This window comes from Neofelis nebulosa, chromosome 7, assembly GCF_028018385.1.
Source record: "Neofelis nebulosa isolate mNeoNeb1 chromosome 7, mNeoNeb1.pri, whole genome shotgun sequence".
Lineage (NCBI taxonomy): Eukaryota > Metazoa > Chordata > Mammalia > Carnivora > Felidae > Neofelis > Neofelis nebulosa.
The window spans coordinates 671,646-678,592 of NC_080788.1; positions in this window are offsets into that span (position 1 = coordinate 671,646).

Below are 6,947 nucleotides of genomic sequence, written 5' to 3' on the forward strand. Positions count from 1 at the left end.
GCTACAGCACTGGCCCCGGAGCGGACAGTTGCCGCAGCCGGGCGGTGGGGACGTGGGGGAAGCATTGCATCAGCCTGTGTACTTGTGTGCATGCTTGAGAGTAACTATGATATAAAGTTGAAATAAAGTGCGTGGTAGGGCTGTCTGGGTTGGGAGCCGCGCCCTCCCCACTCCCGGTCGTGCCTTCGGGGTGTGCGCAGCCGGTTTCCTACCGCTCCGGTGCGGGGTCCTATTCCGCACCCCCCCACCCCCACCCCCACACAACACTGGCGCAGGACCAATGGGAGCGAGTGGCGGGAAAGGCCCGGCCCCGCGCGGCCCAGGCCCTGCGCGGAACCCGGGGTCCCGCGGGGTTGCTGGCCCTCACCGTCGGCGTGCCCAGGGCAGGAGGCGGCTCAGGCCGCAGCGCCACCGGACTGCGGTCGCCAGGGCTGGACACAATGACCCCGGAGCCCTAGGCAGGAGCAGCCTGTTCTGTCCAGAAGTGTGGCTCTGCACAGTACAAAGGAAGTCCCCCTTCTCCCTTTGCTCCCAAATACACACCAACCACGTCTAAGTCCCCGTAGTGTCTCCAGCAAGGGGCACAGACACTCCACCAGCCCTGTGAGCCTCCACGCCAGACGCCGAGGTTTCCTTCCGGTCTCTGTCCGCTGTTCCTTCGTGCCTGTGCCTCAGCCAGCCTGCATGACTTGGGGTTCTAGAAGCCGCCATGCCTCTGTTCCTGAACCCTGTCCTGGAAATGCCCTTCTCCTCTCCTCCCCTCTCCTCTCCTCTCCTCTCCTCTCCTCTCCTCTCCTCTCCTCTCCAGGTCACTAAAATCCATCCTCGTGCCGTCTCTTTTGTGATATTCACGTTCCCAATCAGATGTGATGATTTTTCTCTCAACCCACAGGATCCTCGTTTGGCTTTGCTCTTGTTCAGGTTCATCCCGCCATAAACTGAGCTCGTGCGTTGCAGTGACCGAGTGTTCGTTCATCAACCTGTCCTCTCTCACTCAAGCTCAGCCAGGTGGGGCTCCATAAATAAGCATTGGTTGGAAGAGGGTGTAAGTGTTGTATAGCCCTGAGGAAGTGGGGAGGGGTCCCCCAGAGGGCTGCAGGAATCTGTGCCCACTCCCTGCTTGAACAGGCCCTGGACCTCTGGAGGTGGCTGGGGTTGGGCTCCTGCCCTGAGGCCCTGAGGCCCTGAGGCCCTGAGGCCCTGAGGAGCTGTCCTAGAAACCCACTGAGGGTAGGACAGGGGAAAGAGACCATCCCCGCTGGCAAGAGATGTGGGCAGGGCTGGCCTTACCAGTGTGAGGCATGTGCAGTCACACAGGCCCCTGTCCTCAGGGGGGCTTGGTGGTTGGTTCAATGCTCTGCAATTGCCATCTTGAAATCCTTAATCATTTTTGAACAATGTGTCCTGCATTTTTATTTTGCAATGGGATCCACAAATTATGTAGCTGATCCTGAGTGTGGGAGGCAGAGGATAGGCTTGCTACACACTCAAACTCACTTCACAGAGTCTCTGCTGTCTCTACAGTGAGGGAGAAAAACGGGGGTGCCATCCAGCTAATGCAAGCCTCCACCCCCACCCGACACTGCTCCCCAGCAAGTTTTTTCAAATATGTTTTTAAAGTTTATTTGTTTTGAGAGAGAACGTGAGCAGTGGAGGGGCAGAGAGAGAAAAGAGAGAGAGAGAATCCCAAGCAGGCTCCATGCTGTCAACACAGAGCCTGATGTGGGGCTCAAACGCACAGGCTGTGAGATCGTGACCTGAGCCAAGATCAACAGTTGGACGCACAACCGACTGAGCCACCCAGGCACCCCTAGGCTTTTGCCATCTTAAGACCAGGGCTGGGGAGGGGCTGGGGAGGAGCTGGAGGGGCTGGAGGGCAGCAGAGTTGGGAGTCAGGACCATAGGGAAAGCCCCTGAGGATAGTCAAGGCTGTGGGTGAAGCGTGCACGTGACTGGCAGATCTTGAAGCAGAGGCAGTGGGTAGGCAGAGGGGGAGAGGAGAAGAAGAGGGAGGAGGTCGTGGTAATAGAATGGAGGGATGGGGCGACAGGGACCCCGTGAAGTCGTCCACCCTCCAGCTGGGGCTGCCGTGACGGGAAGACAGTGGTTGGTGCATTGTCCAAGTACCAAGGGTGGGATCAGGGTCCAGGAATGGGGAGGGCACAGCCAGTTTGGCATTTCTGGGGGAAGTGGGCCTGGGTCCTTGTGAGCCTATGGTGCTTAGTCATGACGTTTGAAGGTGGCCCGGCCACACAAAAGGGGCTAGGGCTTCTTAGGAGCCCCAAATCTCATCAGGGGGCAAAGGGAGGGGAGGGCAGTCTCCTGTCACTGGGCCTGGGGGGCCCAGAGTGAAGAGGGCAGAGAAAACACTGCCACTGTGGTGCCTCTGTGGACCTAGCCTCAGGATCCATTGCACGGTCCCTGCTGGGTAGGGATCCAGCTCAGGCCTGGGCCTCAAACAGGTTGGCAGAATCGCCCTACCCCTCTGAGCCTTCCTGCCATCCCTCATTCTTTCTCCAGTTTGACTCTTCTGTTCACCAACTCCTGCCAACCACCTTTCTGAGCTGGGAACTGGGCTCAGATCTGGGAGCAGTGACCACTGAAGGTCCAGGTCCTGTCTCGAGGGTCCAAATGTTTAACCAGGGCAGGGGATCCTAAGCCATCTGTGATCACTGCTGATCGGGCTGCTGGCGCCCAAGAGGCAGGCGGTTGGCCTGACTTGGGTCAGGATGCAGAGCCCATCCAGAGGGGCGTGATCAGAAAGAACCACGTGTGTTGAGATGGGAGCTGTGAAACAGTGCCTATGTTTGGGGGACCACATGTCTTCCTGCGTGGCTGGAGTGCATAGCCTGAAGGGGGTTCACAGGGGGTGACAGGAGGTGAGCAGAAGCACACGGGGCCACGAAGCAGTGTTCCCGGAGTGGAGGCCTGTGGAAGGGTTTTGAGCAGAGGTGAGCTGTGGTCCTGTCGTCCGTTTGCGAAGCTGCCCCAGCCTCAGTGTCGGGAACGCATGGGAGGGTAACACTGCCAGGGCGCCGGGAGGAAGCCCACGCCACAGCTCCCGGACCCCAGCACGCAGAGTGGAGGTGGGAGGGCATGGTGGCAGATGTGCGAGCCAACAGACGGACGCAGGGAGACAGAGAGGACAACAGACAGTGGAGGCCAGGGTCTGGGGCCTGCGCATCCTGTGAGGTTGGAGAGCGTGTGCCCTGGGGCTGCTGGGGCAGCAGGGAGGCAGGCAGAGATGAAGACTGCCATTAAGGAGAATGAGGGAGCCCTGCAGGTGCTGATACACATCAGGAATCTCCGAGGGGCCCTCGGCGTGCGCATCTGCCTCCGGTGCTTGAAGCCCGCATCCGTGGAGCCTCCTGCAGAAGCCGCTTTGGTCGATTCCACAGGAGGTATTGTAAGAAGCGACTTGGTCAGATTGCGTCTTGCACCCGTCCCTCTGGCAGCCTGTAAGGAGGACGGACGGAGGCTGGCGGAGAGCCCAGGCGCTGGCCTGTGAGGAGCTGGATGCAGGTCCAGGCCGAAGATAAACGGGCTGAGCTCGGGGAGGGCCGGCTCGAGCAGTGCCTAGACGGGAAATCGGGAGATCGGGAAATTGGCAGGGCCCCTCATGGCTCCCACGGGGGCAAGTCCGTGAGCTCTCTGCGGACACCTCAGGGTCAGGCACCTTGGGATCCAGGGACCCCAGAGTCCAGGCCAAGGCGGCTGTCTTCAGCTGGCCGCTGTTGCCTCTGGGGTAAGGCCAATTCCTGGAGTTTCCTCCCCTGAGGCAGATTTCTCAGAAGCAGGAGCTGGGGCCTGGGCCCTCTCTCCAAGACCCCTTTGTTCTCTGCCTTTGCAGACCCCTTGTTTCCAGCTCCCCCCAGGCCACTGACCTGCCTCCGTCCTGGCCTTTTTGCTGAGCTTTGCTACTTTTGCCTGGAGGCAGGCCAGAGCCCCAGCCTCCCAGGGGCCCGTTGGCCTGGCCCCATGCCCTCAGGCAGGCCGAATTCATGCCGGAAGAATGGGGGTCAGAGTTCAGTCCCTGAAAGCTGGGGACTCTGGAGAGGGTCCCAGTGGGGGTCTTCAGGACAGCTCTCTGTGTGTGTGTGGGGGGGGGGAGGGCTGGGGACACTGCTGGGACAATCTGGGAGTCAGCAGAACAGGACAAAGAAGACCTGGATTGTGGGGCAAGGCCGGGGTAGGCGCCCACCTGCCCTTCTGGGCGAGCTTCTTCCAGGTTAACGGAGTGCAAGGAGCACTGGATGGCGGGCGTCACCAGGCCGGTGCTGGTCCTGGCGACCACGGAGTCCCACAGAGGAACAAGCACAAGTCCTTAAGAGTTCTTGGCTTTTACTAAGTATCAGGCATGGGAGCAAGTGCTCCATGAATACTCACACACGCAGGTATGGGTTCATCCCTCCTACACCGCTGTCCCGTGAGTACTCACACACGTACGCATCCATCCGTCCATCCTACACTGCCGTCCCGTGAGTACTCACACGCGTACACGTGCATTCATTCATCCTATCCCGCTGTCCCGTGAGTGGCACTCAGTCATTGGTGAGGAGACTGCAGCACAGGAGGTCATCAGCTGGTTGGGACAGATCTGGGCAGTGAGCCCAGGAGGGCTGGCCCCAGATGTGAGCTCTTACCACCCCACTCTGCTGGCTCATCATGCACATGGAGGGGGCTTCCGGGCCCTGGCCAAGCGATGAAGTGGAGTGGGGCCCTCATCCCTGGCTGCCGGCCCCAGGCATCAGGCTTGTGGAGATCTCCAGGACCTGGGATTTCTGACCTTTGAACCTACAGAGAACAAATCTGCTTAAAACCCAGAGCCGGAGGAAGGGGTGTGGCAGGTCCAACTCTGTCAACCTGGGCATTAGTCCCAGACTGCCATCGAGAGCCCATTCCCTGTGGAGCAAGTCAAAGCACGGTGAGCCTCAGTGTCCTCCTCTATGACGTGGAAACGAAAATCCCAGCCATGTCTGCCCTAAGAGGTAAAAGGAACTCATGAAAACCAAGGGCGGTGCACCCCTCTCAGTCCTGGCTCATTCACCAGCCCCCATTGGAGCTCTGGCTTGTCCTTGGAGCGATGGTTTCACTCATCCATCAAATATTTATGAAGCACCTACTTCGTCCAAGGGCCTGCAATTCTCAAACTAACCCAAGGGGGTTGTTATTACACCCACTTTATAGATTTGGAAACTGGGGGTTAGAGGTTAAGTGACTCGCTCAAGGTCAAAGAAGTCAGGGTGTGCCATCCAGGGTCTGAGGCTCCTAAAAGCTGAGGGGTGAGGCTGGCCCCCAAATTCCATGAGGTGGAGGGGAAGAGGGAAGTCGAGTAGCAAGCCAGCCCCTAGTAAGAGGGACAGGCCCAGGGACAGAGGGACACGGGAGCATCCACGTGATGCAGGAGCAGGAAGGAAGGACTGTGCCAGGGTCAGGCCGGGAGCCTTCAGGGAAGGGGACACCTAGGGAAGCTGGAGGGCTCTGAGTTTGCTGGGTGAACATCTCAGACCGAGGCAGCAGCAAGAGCACAGCCTGATGGCTCGAAAGGCAGGGAAAGGTAAGGGGATGTCCCGTAGGCTGCAGCAGGAGAGCAGGGGTCTGAGAGCTGGGAGCCAGCCTGAGGGTGTCACGGAGGAGCTGGGAAGGCTGCCTCTCCTGCTGGAGGACACCCTGTCGGGGACACAGCTGTCAGGGACACCGCCTGTCGGGGACACCGCCTGAGAGGGACACTGACTGCCTGTCAGGGACACCGCCTGAGAGGAACACTGACTGCCTGTCGGGGACACCGCCTGTCGGGGACACCGCCTGAGAGGAACACTGACTGCCTGTCGGGGACACCGCCTGTCGGGGACACCGCCTGAGAGGGACACTGACTGCCTGTCGGGGACACCGCCTGTCGGGGACACCGCCTGAGAGGGACACTGACTGCCTGTCGGGGACACCGCCTGTCGGGGACACCTCCTGAGAGGGACACTGACTGCCTGTCGGGGACACCGCCTGAGAGGGACACTGACTGCCTGTCGGGGACACCGCCTGTCGGGGACACCGCCTGAGAGGGACACTGACTGCCTGTTGGGGACACCGCCTGAGAGGGACACTGACTGCCTGTCGGGGACACCGCCTGTCGGGGACACCGCCTGAGAGGGACACTGACTGCCTGTCGGGGACACCACTGAAGGACAAGCACTACATGCAGGTGTCGGGTGTCTACAGCGTGGTGTGGGGCCCGCCGCGGTTGCTCGCTCCTGTTCCTCCAGCCCTGAAGCGTGTCCGTGACATCAGAGCAGGGACCACGTCCCACTGGCCACTGATGCGACGGCTGATTTCCCCCTTTCTAAGATGTGCTTGGCTTTTGTTTCAGTGGTGTAGGTGTAGGTGTGTGCACGTGTGTATGTGTACGTGTGTGCATCCCAGCCTTTACGTGCCCGTCCCTGGGTGTGTGCGGGTGTGAGCTTGGTCTCTGTTCTGTGTGCGACTCAGTGTGTCAGGCCACGTGTGTCTGCGTGTCTCCGATTTGGGGTCACCAGCGGTCCTGGTTTGCCTGGGACCGAGGGGTTCCCGGGACCCGGGAGCTTCGGAGGTGAAGTGAGAAAGTCGTGGACAGACCGGGCTGAACGGGTCACCCTGCTGTGGTCTGTCCGGATGCACTGGCTCCGTGGCTGTGTTTTCTGTGCTTCGTATGCTGTGTTTCCCCGGCTGCAGACTGTGTGTGTCCACGGCGTGTCCCGATCTGTACTGTTGGCACCTGTGTGCTCTGGGGAGTTCTCTCTGCGTGGGCCATGTCTGCTCGGGTCCCCGAATCCTCCCTCCACCTGTGAGCCTGTGTCTGAGGGGGATGCTGCGCTTCGGGGTGGACACTGGGCCCTTTCCAGGTGACCCACCCGGCCGTGTGTGTCCCTGCTGTGGGCCTGCTTGCCCCGCCGGCCCCTCCTGTGGCTCAGCTGCCT